Source organism: Oncorhynchus tshawytscha, linkage group LG12 (genome assembly GCF_018296145.1).
Source record: "Oncorhynchus tshawytscha isolate Ot180627B linkage group LG12, Otsh_v2.0, whole genome shotgun sequence".
NCBI lineage: Eukaryota > Metazoa > Chordata > Actinopteri > Salmoniformes > Salmonidae > Oncorhynchus > Oncorhynchus tshawytscha.
The window spans coordinates 23,089,993-23,105,790 of NC_056440.1; the positions used below are offsets into that span (position 1 = coordinate 23,089,993).

The following is a 15,798-nucleotide window of genomic DNA, read 5'->3' on the forward strand; positions in this document are numbered from 1 at the left end:
CTGTCTAACAGTTAACCCTTTTATTTGGAGGTGAAGTACTACATGGGAGAAGTGCCACTGGCAGACTTTAGATCCGGTCGGTGTCCTAGCCAGCCAACCAGTCAGGCAGCCAGGCAGTGTGTTAGCTAGCGAGGCGTTTGCCCAGATAAGGGCAGAAGCAGCAGCAGGTGTAGTGTGTTAAAGCCCCTGTCATACTGCCAGGCAGGCAGGCAGTCCTCTGGCAGACCTTTCCAGGCTCAGGGGCTCTCCACTTATAAATGTATCCAGGCTGAGGATCTGTCTGTCTGTCTGCTGTCTGTCTGCTCTCTGTCCGTCTGTTGTCTGTCTGTCGTCTGTCTGTTAGTCGCGAGCCTCCCCGCCCACCCACCCGCCTGTCTGTCTTTCTGTCACACTGTGTTTTGGGATTGCGTCCCTGGATACCCTGTATTCACTGTGGTTCCTTTACATTAGTGTGGGCTGTCATGGAGGGATAAAGTAACGCTCTTAACTTTACTATGTGCAGGGACAGCATCCCTGGAGCCCTGGGGAAGCGTTGGTGTCACTTTCATCAGCTCAAGGGACTCTCTGCCGTCTGCCGTCCGTTCCATTTCCTTTACCTGTGGGTGAAAAAGGTCACGGATATGAACTTATCATACAAGCTTAATAATGTCTACATCCCAAATGGCACCCTATTCCCTATGACGTGCATTACTTTAGACCAGAGCACTATGGGCCCCTGTCAAAAGTAATGCACTAGATAGGGAATAGGCTACACACGTAGGGAATACGGTACCATTTGAGATGCAGCCAATTTCTTTTCTCCTCAGCGCTTTCTTTTTGGAAATGGTTGCGATATGACTCCAACCTGATACTTAAGACACCATGACCTCAATTAGAATAATCATTTCAGAATATGTCAATATTTTTCACTTGTTTCATAACTGTATGAACAACATGCATTTTCACGTGAATGTAGGTGAAGTCTCGATGTGTGGTAATGATCATGTTGCTGTAAATATTCTAATTCCAAAAATGATTAAGATAAAACATGAATTACTTGTTTCATGAGGTTTGCCCATGTAGTGTGAGCATTCTGCATACATATGGTACAGTGAATGACATACAGTATGACAGATCTACATGGATAATCGCTTTTAAGGATTTAACAACATTTAGGGACGGGGTATCCCTTTACTCAGAACATCAAAGTATATAAATTGTGGTATTATGGATTTCTGACTGCATCATGTTAATGATTTTTTTAATCAATAATCATAATCCATAGCTAACACCCCTCTAAGTAGATATTAACGGCTGGAAATCACACAGAAATCCTAGATTTGTTTTTAAACAGAAGTGATTATCAATCTGTCTGGCATTACTCTAAACACAGCTTCTGTGATTATCTGGGTAGTGCATGTTTTGCAATTTAATATACCATGATGTAGTCATATCACCATGAATAAAAGGCACCACACTTTCATTTGCAGATCACAATGTGTCCTGAGAAAATCAACCACTGTCTTTTCTTTTCATGTATCCACTATGTAGTACCAAGATGCTGTTCAATATTCAGAACTCTCAAAGTTGACCACATGCTGTCAATCAAACAAGGTTCCTCTCTCCTCTTTAGATCTGATGGGGGTTGACAAATGAACATCTAGTCTTTAAATTAATCTGATCAAATGGAATACTGGCCTTCCAGAGCTGTCTGTGCATTCAAATAGCCTCTTGCACTACCAATGAATGACCAACAGTGTAAGAGCTGCTTTCAGCTCTACTAGATGTCTAATCCAGATCTAATCCACGCCAGCATCTCATCTCTTTAAACTCCTCATAACACACCTGACCCGCGAGGACACTAATTGGATGTATGTATACAAGGTTCCTGGAATGTGCAGAATAGTGTGTGTGTGAGAGAGAGAGAGAAGACCAACTGAAATATAATACACCTGTGTGTGTGTGTTTGTATTTATCTATGCGTTGATGTGAGTAGAGAGCGTAGATCCTGACTGAAAAGGTTCAGTTGTCCTTTTCTCAGTGCTGGAGTAGACATCTACAGCCAGGAACAGCACAGCAGCAGCCTCACGCTACACACACATACACACACACACACACAGTGAGATCACACACATAAAAACCCCAGTTCACATTGTTAAAAGGTGGTAATACAACGCAATGGGAATAGTCTTACATGATTTAGCCTCACACCATATTCCATGGCTCTGTCTCAATCTGTGTGTTTAGGCCTCTAAACCTTCTCATTCCAAATGGACGTGCAACACTGAACCCTCAAGATGCTTTGTAGGCCAGAGAGACGGCCACAAAAATGGGTACTTTCCCTGTTACCATGACAACCTGAAAGACCGCAAGACACAACCAGAGTCCATCTAGCCACGGCTGTTCCAAAAACCTTTATTTTACCCTCCCTGCCCAGCAGACCTTGTCTCCTCCGGGATGGCTCAGTGGTGACAGCCTGGACTGTGAACAATAAATACACTTGGTTCCCTAACATGGAGAGCTGCTGTTGTGTGTCTGGTTGTTTCAACATTATTTTCACTTGACCAGACAGTTCACAATGTAGGCCTACTCTGAAGTGAGATTGAATGTTGCACTCACATCTTAATGCCTGATAGTGTTGCTTTGAATGTGTTACACAGCTGCAAAGTGTTGTATCATATGCAACTGACTGTAATACCACCATGTTTTAATTTCTTTAAATGACATTTACAATCCTTATAGTCACTCTGATCTTGTCTCAGATCTCAGATAGTGCTGCTGCCTGAAATCCTTTACTCTGAGCCAAGCGTGATATGACCTTTACCTCAGGTCCTCCAAGAACTAGAGAGGCGAGGCGTGCAGCCGCTCAGCCTCCAGCGAAGCCATGGCAGGAGATCAATACTAATCAATCTGGTAGTCTGTTAGGTAATAACAAGCTAAGAAGCTGCTCGGAAAATTTGGCTTCCGGACCTCTTTAATTTGTCATAATACAAGAGCAAAAAAAACAAACAAGATTATCTGGCCCGGAGTCTCTGATTACTCAAGCGCGGCAGATAGCCGCTAGAGGAAAGAAGGATTTAAAGGAACAGCGCGCTCCTCTCCGGACTCTCCTAGTCAGGTGAAGACTTGGAGAAATACAATGAGAAACTGATTTTTCATTTAAGGAGGGACTGCACTGAGTAGTCTAGTACTGAGGAACATAGGCTACATACTGGGTGTAGGTGTAACATTTTTGCTACCGTCCCTCCCTTTGCCCCTTTCTGGGCTCGAATCAGGGACCCTTTGCACACATCAACAACTGACACCCTATGAAGCATCGTTACCTGTCGGTAACTAGCTAGCCATTTCACATCGGTTACATAGGCCTATTCCCAATCTGACTGTATCTCTTTCCCTCAGAAGATCCTACATTACCCACCTGTTACTGGCAACAACATGGATGCCTCATGAATATCCTCCTGATAATAGACCACTCACAAAAACATAAATAAAACTGTGCTGATGTATAGAAAAACATAACATGAGCTTTATTTACAAGGCCTGATACATTTTGCACAAAAGCAATCATTTGGACTGGAGGTTTAGGGACTGTGCCCTTTGAGTAGCCATGGACCCTATAAGATGAATCTGTGGGCTGAGGAGAGGAGGTTGTATAGTGGAGGTGGTCGAGCCAGCCGAGCAGCAGGCCTTAGCCTGTCACAGTACCCTCTCACAGAGGAGCGCTAGCCTCAACCATCGCTGCTGCTAGAAACACTATGCCCATTAATCACAAAGCAAGGCCAGGAGCAAAAGCCAATTTACCCACATCTCCTTGTCGCTTTCACAAGAGTAATGAATATTTCAACTCAAGCAGAAAAGGAAGAGCCCATCTGAGAAACTGTTCCATGGGATTTTAAGCTCTCTGAAATGTTAAACTTGGTTATAATAAGGTTAGTTGAAAAAGGCAGAGTGTGAAAGACTGTTCTGGGGTATTTCTTTACTCAGCAGGTCAGGTGTACTAGAGATAGTAGGATGATGAATAGGACATAGGCCTATCCTTGCCTAAAATGCACTGCATGGCCTATCCGACATCTGCCGTGGCCGTGCAGCATTTACGTGCAGCATTTAGGCGCAGCATTTATGGTGATAAGGCCTCTGCAGAAGTCAGAGCATTCATACTTCTTGTGCTTCGCGGAGCAACGCAGCACTGTTGAGTAGAGCTGTTGTGAAGGAAGTTGTCAAGGAAGTGAGTTTGTGCTTATACACGACCTCCCACCCTCACCTACTGTCACCTAATCATGTAAATGCGGAGCTATACCAGCCCTCTGCATCGTTACAAAATTTGGGAAGTGCACAGCGATGCGGTACGGAGCTCAATTTGTCCTCTGCATGCCTCTGGAGGCTCCGCAAATGCGTCACACCCTCCATACGGACCCTCTGACCACATTTTCGGATCAAACATAATTGGCTTTCAGACCTGAAGACTTGATCAGTTTCTAGATCAGACTAGATCAGTTTCTAGAGCTAGGCCAAAGATACTTATTTGTTTCTCCAGGGTTTCTTCTATTAATCTGTGCCTGTGACGTGAATGGACAAAAGTGGTGAGGGAGGAGCGCCCTTCTCAAATGGAACGGTAACCTGTACCACTCTGTTATGTTGTCAACAAGGCAGCATGCTGCATCGTCCAGAAACATACATCTCTTTTCCATAATATATGTTTGAATTTTCTAATTAGTTTAGGCAGATAGTGTTTTTATAAAAAACGATTCCTTTTAATGCAAAAATGCAGAATCCTACTCATTAATCCATGCGCTTCACCTACACTACCATTCAAAAGTTTGGGGTCACTTAGAAATGTCCTTGTTTTTTTGTCCATTAAAATAACTTCAAATTGATCAGAAATACAGTGTAGACATTGTTAATGTTGTAAATGACTATTGTAGCAGGAAACTGCAGATTTTTTTTAATGGAAAATCTACATAGGCGTACAGAGGCCCATTATCAGGAACCATTACTCCTGTGTTCCAATGGCACGTTGTGTTAGCTAGCCTTTTGAAGGAAAAGGGAAACCGCACACTGCTCTTGGTAGTATCACTGATATTTAATGAGCTTACGTACCGGCCTCAAGGACTTTGTCCGAGCTTTTAAAAGCTCTGACGAAGGCCTTGAGGCCGATGCTTAAAGCTCTGACGAAGGCCTTGAGGCAGATGCGTAAAGCTCTGACGAAGGCCTCGAGGCCGATGCGTAAAGCTCTGACGAAGGCCGTGAGGCCGATGCGTAAGCTTATTACATTTTTTTTCAATTGTTTAAGCACAATTTTGAAAACAGGGCCCGGTTTGTCAAAACACTACACACAATTAGCATAACCCTACACCAAAGTAGCACAACACTTCAGATCATTTGCAAAATGAAACACTTGTCAAAACTATACACGACTTCATAAAAATAATATTTTGTTACCATACGAATCACACACATTTCATATGACTTCAATCTTTTTGAACTAGTTACACACTGCTGTTGCCAACCTAAAACACTTTTAGCAAGTCTAATTGTCAGTGATTAGAGTACTGTAAATGAAGTACACAGAGAAAGTGCAACTATACAAACACTACACAAGACCAATGCTGCAGACTGAGGAAAACATCATTTATTTCTCTCCATATACCCAAATCAGTCAACATGTCAACATGGAGAATCACAAGAAAACATGTCCCAGTTTTCATGCTACTACAGTAGTGTGCATAACACTGTTAGCTCAGCAAACAACAGACAAACGTAAGATACTGTATCCAGTACAGGTTACAATTACAGTAACTAACAACAACAAACATAAAACATAATCTGAAAAAAACTGACAATATTGTACAGAAAATACTACAGTAAACATACTATGTATTATCTCTTCGCCTAGCTGGATCTGGCCAGAGCATTTCATCAACATCACAAGCAATATCGTCATTAGCAAGACAACGCAGGAAGAACCGTTTTGAATGTCGAATCCATCCTTGCACAGCTGCGGCGTCGACTTGGTCACAGGTGTCCTCCATGGCCTGAATGAGGGGTACCTGAGCCTGGGGCTGGAGATCGTAAACCTTCCTGGCCTGAATGAGGGGTACCTGAGCCTGGGGCTGGAGATCGTAAACCTTCCACCGCCATGCGGAGAAAAACTCTTCAATAGGGTTTAGAAACGGAGAGTATGGTGGAAGGTCAACTGTGGATGGTGATGAAACCAGTTCTGGACCAAAGCAGAGCGTTGGATTGACACATTGTCCCAGATGACTGTGTATTGCATCCGGTGCATTTCATTACCTGCTGTGACGATGTGGTGCAATCGGGCAAAAATGCGAGAATGTGAGGTGTGTGGTAAGGGCCCATTTTGGCATGACGGAGGACTACCCCATGCTGTGAAATGGCAGCGCAAAGGGTGATGTTACCCGCACGTTGCCCTGGGACATTGATTTATAGCCCTGTGGCCAGTGATGTTTCTGCCTCTCGTAGCCGTTTGACCCTCTCTGAACTCCGCTCAAAAGGCACTCGATAAAGTTGTTTCATTTGAACCTGATGTCTTTTCAGGATGCGTGCCAGTGTTGACTGAGACCTGATGGACATTATTGAAAATGGCATGGTCACCGATAATGTTGTCGTTCTCTGAGCCTGATAGCATTATTGGCCAAAACCATGTTTATTATCTCTCTCTCTTGTTTTTGCGTGAATATGGGCCCCATTCCTCCTTGTCGTTCCCGACCCTCAATCCTATGTAGAGAATAATACATGTAACTTACTGTACAATGTCAAAGGAAGGGGTATCACAAGTGCTGATATGGTGCATACAATAAGCAGCTGATTACTGTAACTGTAGACAGAGTTCTCTAGAGGAGATCTGCATGGAGGAATGGGCCAAAATACCAGCAACAGCGTGTGAAAACCTTGTGAAGACTTACAGAAAACGTTTGACCTCTGTCATTGCCAACAAAGGGTATATAACAAAGTATTGAGATAAGCTTTTGTTATTGACCAAATACTTATTTTCCACCATAATTTGCAAATAAATACATTACAAATCATACAATGTGATTTTCTGGATTTTATTTTCTAATTTTGTCTGTCATAGTTGAAGTGTACCTATGATGAAAATGACAGGCCTCTCATCTTTTTAAGTGGGAGAACTTGCACAATTGGTGGCTGACTAAATACTTTTTTGCCCCACTGTATATCTCACTGGTCACCCCCAAAGCCAATTCCTCCTTTGGTCGCCTTTCCTTCCAGTTCTCTGCTGCCACTGACTGGAACGAACTGCAAAAATCACTGAAGCTGGAGATTCCCATCTCCCTCACTAGCTTTAAGAACCAGCTCTCAGAGCAGCTCACAGATCACTGCACCTATTCATAGCCCATCTATCTACCTCATCCCCATACTGTATTTATTTATTTTGCTCCTTTTGCACCACAGTATCTCTACTTGCAAATCCATCTTTTGCACATCTACCATTCCAGTGTTTAATTGCCATATTGTAATTACTTCTCCACCATGGCCTATTTATTGCCTTAACTCCCTTATTTGACCTAATTTGCAATCACTGTATATAGACTTTTTTTTCCTTTTTTCCCCCACTGTATTATTGACTGTATGTTTTGTTCATTCCATGTGTAACTCTGTGTTGTTGTATGTGTCGAACTGCTATGCTTTATCTTGGCCAGGTCGCAGTTGCAAATGAGAACTTGTTTTCAACTAGCCTACCTGGTTAAATAAAGGTGAAATAAAAAATAAAATAAAAAAAGTTGTGCAAATCTAGCCTTGTGTTTTGCTCCTTAAGTGTAAGGTTTTGCTAATTGTGGGAAAAGTACAATTTTAGTGTGTAAGCAATCGTAAAAAACTGTAAATATCAGTGATACTACCAAGAGTGTGTGGTTTCCTTTTTCCTTCATCTTGTTAAACTGTTGCCATGCACCTGCAAAGAGATTGCTCAGATGTGCGAGTGCCTTTTGAATTTTGTGTTAGATAGCCTTTTAAAATGATAAACTTGGATTAGCTAACACAATTTGATGTTATTTTAATGGACAAAAAATGTGCTTTTCTTTCAAAAACAAGGACATTTCTAAGTGACCCCAAACTTTTGAATGGTAGTGTATGTCCCTTTTGTTTTGAGCCGACTTTGCCATTGCCCAGAGTGTGGCATGAGGCTCACGCCCGGGAGGCAGCCTGGTTCCAAAACTAATGCAATCACTCTTCACCCGGTGAAACTCCTCCTACCGGGGGAACCCGGGCCAGATAATCGAATCTCCTCAATGCATTCAACCCAAGCCTCTACTTCTGGGCCAAACTTTGGGAGAAGAGAATCAGGACCCACATCACACCCACCCACCGCCTGTTTGGAATATGTCTGAGGAGAGTATCCTGATGGCTTGTCACCACCATCAGTTTCCTCCCCGAGTGCCGTGGAGCAGACCACGCTCCCCTCATTTATAATTGAGAGGCAGAGGTAGGTGCTGCCTAGAGAACCGAAATTAATTAGCTGCAGGTATTTTCAGCTAGCATTCTAAAAATACAGCTTCAAGTTTATTTTAAGGAGGCTTTTCAGAAAAATGTATCTGAGCGTGCTATTGGTGATAACGTTTTATCTAAAGTTGAAAGGAGAATTATTTTGGGTGTTTATGTTGAAGTTTGAACTAATTTTAATATGAATTTAAGATTGCACCAATCCATTCGGCCTTTGTGATTATGTTATTCTTAATCACTTTAATGCTATGGTTATCACTAAACAACAGAAGTGTGAAACATAAGACATCAATGAATGAGGCAATCTGTTAAAAGCAGTGATGATCCCTTTGTTGTGTTTTAGTATTGGATATATATGCATACTATATATACCTCACATGCGACCTATGAGAAGTCTAAGCAATTAACCAGTATTGCAAGGCATTATTCTAAGCATGATCAGAGGGAGAGTTGAGAGAGAAGTCATAGCCTGAAAGGCCGCAACAGTCCCTGGTGTGGAGAGAGAAAGAAAGAGAGAGTGTATCTCAACAGCGCAGGTCATGAACAAGGAAGAGAAAGAGACAATGAAGCTAAGACCCTTTTATAACAGTTGTTTGGATTCAGAATATAAATTGTTGACCAATAGCATACTGTAAAGTTGACCTCCAATCAGGTATCAGAGCTACAGGATGTAAAGACAGTAGAACCTCTGCTTCTCAGAGGTGTGACAAGAGGGGGTTGGTGAGATAATGCAGGGAAGGCTGACTTCCTAAGACAATACAAAAGGAAATCCTTGCAAACAGTTGATAAGAGTCACTTTGGGGGCTAGGCTGCCCTACACTTTTAGGTTTGATATGAAGATACTGGCTCATTTTTCTACATAGTGGCAAGGAGTCACTATTCCTTTGACTGTTTGAGTATTGATGGAGTATTCCTTGTTTCATCCAGTAATTGTTTCATCCAGTCATCCAGTCATTGTGTCATCCAATGATCATCCAGCCTAAAACACAATCCACCTCCAAACCCTGTCCTCAGTACAGCCTAATATGACTAAAAGAAGATGATTACAACAGTGTGGATGACCTGATACCGAATGAGGAAGACACGTTTAGTTCTAATCAGCAGAATAAACTCGTCATTCTCCTTTTCTCTGTCTCTCTGCATTCACTGGATAATTACACATTTTTATTAGCAATTAGAGTGGGGCCAGGGCCAGCCTCCGTGCTGAACACACACACACTAAAGTTGCTTTTAAACACAACACTGAGAATAGTCAGCCAGCCAGGTATCCTAAGAGCAGGGCACAACAGAGATAATAGAGACAGGTGTTAGCAACAAGGTGCCAATTTTCTGGTCAAATAGGTGGTATCATTGCCACTGTGTCAGGTTTGCTGTGCTACAATTGGAAATGAATGTAGGTTATTATCCTCTTGGCTCTGTACAACTGTCATCATGTCCACGGCTGTTTTTATCATTGGGTGATCCTCTGCATGTTTCTGAGAAATCTCTGATATCTGTCTGGCTCAGTTTTCAGAGTAATTCTTTATCCTGCCAAAATGTATCTGCTGTGCCTTCCCTCTTACTTAAATAATCCATCAGCTCTCTTACACTGTACTGACAGGTACCTCATACAGCACCATTTCATTGTCAATTCTCCTTTCAGCAGCTCTGGGCTAAGCAAATTGTTGCAACCGCTATTACTAGCTTGTTCAACCTCTTTCGTATTGTCTGAGATCCCCAAAGATTGGAAAGCTGCCGCGGTCAACCCCCTCTTCAAAAGGGGGAGACACTCTAGACCCAAACTGCTACAGACCTATATCTATCCTACCCTGCCTTTCTAAGGTCTTTGAAAGCCAATTTAACAAACAGATCACCGACCATTTTGAATCCCATCGTACCTTCTCCACTATGCAATCTGGTTTCCGAGCTGGTCACGGGTGCACCTCAGCCATGTTCAAGGTCCTAAACGATATCATAACCGCCATCGATAAGAGACAATACTGTGCAGTTTTATTTATCGACCTGGCCAAGGCTTTTGACTCTGTCAATCACCATATTCTTATTGGCAGACTCAACAGCCTTGGTTTCTCAAATGACTGCCTAGCCTGGTTCACCAACTACTTCTCTGACAGAGTTCAGTGTGTCAAATCGGAGGGCCTGTTGTCTGGACCTCTGGCAGTCTCTATAGGGGTGCCACAGGGTTCAATCCTCGGGTCTACTCCTTTCTCTATATACATCAATGATGTCGCTCTTGCTGCTGGTGATTCTCTGATCCACCTCTACGCAGACGACACCATTCTGTATACTTCTGGCCATTCTTTGGACACTGTGTTAACTAACCTCCAGACGAGGAACAATGCCATACAACTCTCCTTCCGTAGCCTCCAACTGCTCTTAAATGCAAGCAAAACTAAATGCATGCTCTTCAACTGATCGCTGCCCGCACCGGCCCGACTAGCATCACTACTCTGGACTAGAGGTCGACTGATTATGATTTTTCAACGCCGATACCGATTATTGGAGGACCAATCTTGCTTGTTTGTAGGTGACCAAATACTTATTTTCCACCATAATTTGCAAATAAATTCATAAAAAGTCCTACAATGTGATTTTCTGGATTTTTTTTTTTCATTTTGTTTGTCATAGTTGAAGTGTACCTATGATGAAAATTACAGGCCTCTATCATATTTTTAAGTGGGAGAACTTGCACAATTGGTGGCTGACTAAATACTTTTTTGCCCCACTGTACTGTATATGATGATTGTATGCGAGTGTGTGTGTGTGTGTGTAGAGTCAGTATAACTGTGTGTGCAAAGGGTAGAGAACATTATGCTACTTATTTAGGGAGTACCACTTCCTACCGATTTGGCCCATACCCAGCACGAACTCAGGACCTCTGCCTTGCTACCACACATGACCACCCTCCTGAAGCATCTTACCAGTCTGCACCACATGAAAAGCTAGCTATTCACTGGAGCAAGGGGGGACACTTATGGCTGAGGAGTAAGTTTTACACATCCTCAAGCACTACATAAGCAAATGATGGCGTAAGTCTTTGTATGTGTGTTTGAGTGTCAGTGTGCGTAAGTGTCACGCCCTGGCCATAGAGGCTTTTTATTCTCTATTTTGGTTAGGCCAGGGTGTGACTAGGGTGGGCATTCTATGTCCTTTTTTCTATGTTTTGTATTTCTATTTCTTGGCCTGGTATGGTTCTCAATCAGGGACAGCTGTCTATCATTGTCTCTGATTGAGAACCATACTTAGGTACCCTTTTCCCCCACCTGTTTTGTGGGAAGTTAACGTTGTCTTTGTTCAGGGCACATAGCCCAAAGCTTCACGGTTTGGTTTTGTTCTTTGTTTTGTCGGCATCATTTTTAAATAAAGAAAATGTACGCTTACCATGCTGCACCTTGGTCCAGTCCTTCAGCCAGCCGTGACAGTAAGTGTGTTGGGCCATGTGAAACTGAGCCCTGCAAACTGTGCAGAGAGACAGTTTGTTGGCTATCAGCCCAAATGGGAGAGAAATTATTTCATTTTCTGAATGGAGTTAGAAAAGATAGCACCTTTATAGATGACAGGACCCACATGACTTGGAAAACCTTATTAGTTTCGTTGCAACGAAGCTTTGCATCTGAAATATAAGGCACAGTATAAAGATACATACAGTATTTAGGCTTGCCATAACAAAGGGTTTGAATACTTATTGACTCAAGACATTTCAACTTTTCATTTTTTATCAATTTGTAAAACATTCAAAACATTCAAACATATTCCACTTCGACACCATAGGGTATTGTGTGTAGGCCACTGACACAAAATCTCAATTTAATCCATGTTTAATTCAGGCTGTAACACAACAAAATGTGGAAAAAGTCAAAGGGTGTGAATACCTTCTTTAAAAAATATTTTTTATTAATTCAACTTTATTTAACCAGGTTGGCTAGCTGAGAACAAGTTCTCATTTACAATTGCGACCTGGCCAAGATAAAGCAAAGTAGTGCGACACAAACAACAATACAGAGTTACACATGGAATAAACAAACATACAGTCAATAATACAATAGAGAAAGTCCATATACAGTGTTGCAAATAAGGTAGGATATGGGGGGTGAGGCAATAAATAGGCCACAGTGGCGAAGTTATTAAAGTATGGCAAATTAAACACTGGGGTGATAGATGTGCAGAAGATGAGTGTGCAAGTAGCGGTACTGGGGTGCAAAGGAGCAAAATAAATAACAATATGGTGATGAGGTAGTTGGATGGGCTATTTACAGATTGGCTATGTACAGGTGCAGTGATCTGTGAGCTGCTCTGACAGCTGATTCTTAAAGCTAGTGAGGGAGATATGAGTCTCCAGCTTCAGTGATTTTTAATGTTCGTTCCAGTCATTGGCAGCAGAGAACTGGAAGGAATGGTGGACGAAGGAGGAATTGGCTTTGGGGATGACCAGTGAGATATACCTGCTGGAGCACGTGCTGCAGGTGGGTGCTGCTATGGTGACCAGTGAGCTGAGGTAAGGCAGGGCTTTACCTAGCAAGGACTTATAGATGACCTGGAGCCAGTGGGTTTGGCGACGAATATGAAGCGAGGGCCAGCCAACGAGAGCATACAGGTCGCAGTGGTGGGTAGTATATGGGGCTTTGGTGACAAAACGGATGGCACTGTGATTGACTGCATCCAATTTATTGAGTAGGGTATTGGAGGCTATTTTGTAAATGACATCGCCGAAGTCAAAGATCGGTAGGATAGTCAGTTTTACTAGGGCATGTTTGGCAGCATGAGAGAAGGATGCTTTGTTGCGAAATAGGAAGCCGATTCAAGATTTAATTTGGGATGGGAGATGCTTAATGTGAGTCTGGAAGGAGAGTTTACAGTCTAACCAGACACCTAGGTATTTGTAGTTGTCCACATATTCTAAGTCAGAACCGTCCAGAATAGTGATGCTGGATGGATGGGTAGGTGTGGGCAGCGATCGGTTGAAGAGCATGCATTTAGTTTTGCTTGCATTTAAGAGCAGTTGGAGGCCACAGAAGGAGAGTTGTATGGCATTCTGAAGGCACAGCACAGGAGGCTGCTGAGGGGAGGACGACCCATAATAATGAATGGAATGGAGTGAATGGAATGGTATCAAACATGGAAACCATGTGTTTGATACCATTCCACTTATTCCGCTCCAGCCATTACCACGAGTCTGTCCTCCCCAATTAAGGTGCCACCAACTTCCTGTGAGTCATGCAGTACGTAGCTGCTGAGTACCAGTAACAAACATGTTTTGGACAACCCTTTAGCAGGTGAATATGACTTCAGCTGAAGGTCAAATATAGCAGGTAGCCTAGTGGTTAAGAGCGTTAGGTCAGCATTGGGCCAGTTACTGAAAGGTTGCTGGTTCGAATTCCTGAGCTGACTAGGTGAAAAATCTGCCGATGTACCCTTGACCAAGGCTCTGGATAAGATTGTTTGCTAAAATGTAAGCATATGGTTATTTAATTTAGCCCTTCACTGTGCCCATTCCTTACATTACAGTTTACTGTCATCATTACTTATGTACAGCAGTATAACAGGAATAGGCCAAACAATAGAAACCACTCAGTCTTCTAACTTTGGATTGTCTTTTCTTTCTGAAGAGATTTGGATTGCCTTTCATATGACAGGAAAAGGGTTGGATAGCTAATAGTTCTGTGCTTCACTCCCTGTCCAGGATCAGCAATGGCTCTATCGAGGAGATGACAGTTAATTTCCAAGGCAGTTTGAGAGTACATTGAAGAGCTCATCTCCTGCCACTCATTCACTCAGCAGAATCTCTGCTGTGTGATCGACACATCTTTCTCCTTCTTTGGCCTCGTTTCCCAGACTGAGTAAATAGGCAGGCCAGTGACAGCTCCACTGTCTCCTGGCTGTCATTTCTCTATTAGTCTGCTGCAAAATAGCACTTTAACCAATGTACCACTTCACACACAAGATGCAACTGTCAATGTTCTGGAAACCAACCTGGAGGAAAGAATAGGACGTAGTGTAATATGACAGTATAATCAGGGGCTGAAAAATATGTGATAACATTCATTCTGACTACCTCTCCAGCGCTAATCAATTCACTTTAATTAATTTAATTTAAGTCAGTCTAACGAGCTGCTTTACACAGATACAGTTCAGTCAGGCCTGTTTTCCTTCCTTGGTATGTATGCATCGATATTTTTAAACATACATTTGCGGCGAGCATCCCACTGAGAGCAAGAGAGGCTATTAAGGTCTCTCTAAATACAATATCCGCTTTGCCTTTGTCTACAATCCGGCCTAATGTAAAAAAGAGTGGCCCCCTTTAATTTGTTAATCTCTTTATGCGACCATGTTTTTATTTATTTGCGCTGAGAGGCAGGCTGGGTGAATATTGATTGAATGCTTTCTTCCAGGGTATGGGGATCCATCAAGGAGCAGTGGCCCACTCTCGTTAGGCTTCTCTGGGCCAGCGAGTCTCTCCAGGGTGGGTGGACAAAAGGCCTCTCCACTAATCCCTCTGGGCCGTTTGAGCTCTGGATTCTAGAAAACCGTGATCCTGTACTTAAACCAGTAGCCTAATCCCTGTCCCAATAAGGCTAAATGGAATTGATACTGTACAACATGTCTGAAAAGGAGAATTGCTTATCCTTATTATTAGCAGAGGGCCTTTTGGGGAAGTTGTGTGGTAGGTTGTGGTGAGGTTAGTTGGTGTGTGGGGGAGTGAAGAAGACAGGCAAAAACATGTCAACTCTTAATCCATTTCTCACAGTGATGTATGTATGGAGGTTTAACAGAGATTTAAATAATTCAAAGCACTTGGGGTGCCATAATCAGCTTGCAGGCCAAAGGAGGAGGCAGCCTGATGGAGTGAACAGTGAGATGAATTGCACAGCCCACATGCATAATTAAGAGGTTTTGGGGAGTTGGATGGAAAACCTTTTTAATCACAGGTGTGGTCAGATGGTGGAGAGTTATTGTATCTCGTCATGTAAGGAACTACATAATATCCATGTATACTGAACAAATATATAAAATACACGTTAAGTGTTGGTTCCATGTTTCATTAGCTGAAATAAAAGATCCCAGAAATGTTCCATAAGCACAAAAACCTTATTTCTCTCAAATTGTGTGCACAAATGTGTTAGCATTTCTCATTTGCCAAGATAATCCATCCACCTGACAGGTGGGGTATATCAAGAAGCTGATTAAACATAAGCATTACACAGGGGCACCTTGTGCAGGGGACAATAATTGGCCACTCTAAAATGTGCCGTTTTGTCACACAACACAATGTCACAGATGTTGCATGTTTTGGCATGCTGACTGCAGGAATGTTCACCAGAGCTGTTGCCAGATAATTTAATGTTA

General features: G+C 42.6%; 1 long non-coding RNA gene across 1 annotated transcript in view; it reads right to left on the reverse strand.

Moving 5' to 3' along the window:
• Positions 1 to 381: 381 nt before the first annotated feature.
• Positions 382 to 15,798, reverse strand: part of LOC112263978 — a 56,592-nt gene continuing 41,175 nt past the window's right edge. The window contains exons 3-5 of the long non-coding RNA XR_002955565.1: positions 12,000 to 12,067; positions 11,836 to 11,913; positions 382 to 596 (exon numbers count right to left, since the gene is read on the reverse strand). This is a non-coding gene — a long non-coding RNA (uncharacterized LOC112263978). The remainder of the gene's footprint in view (positions 597 to 11,835; positions 11,914 to 11,999; positions 12,068 to 15,798) is intronic.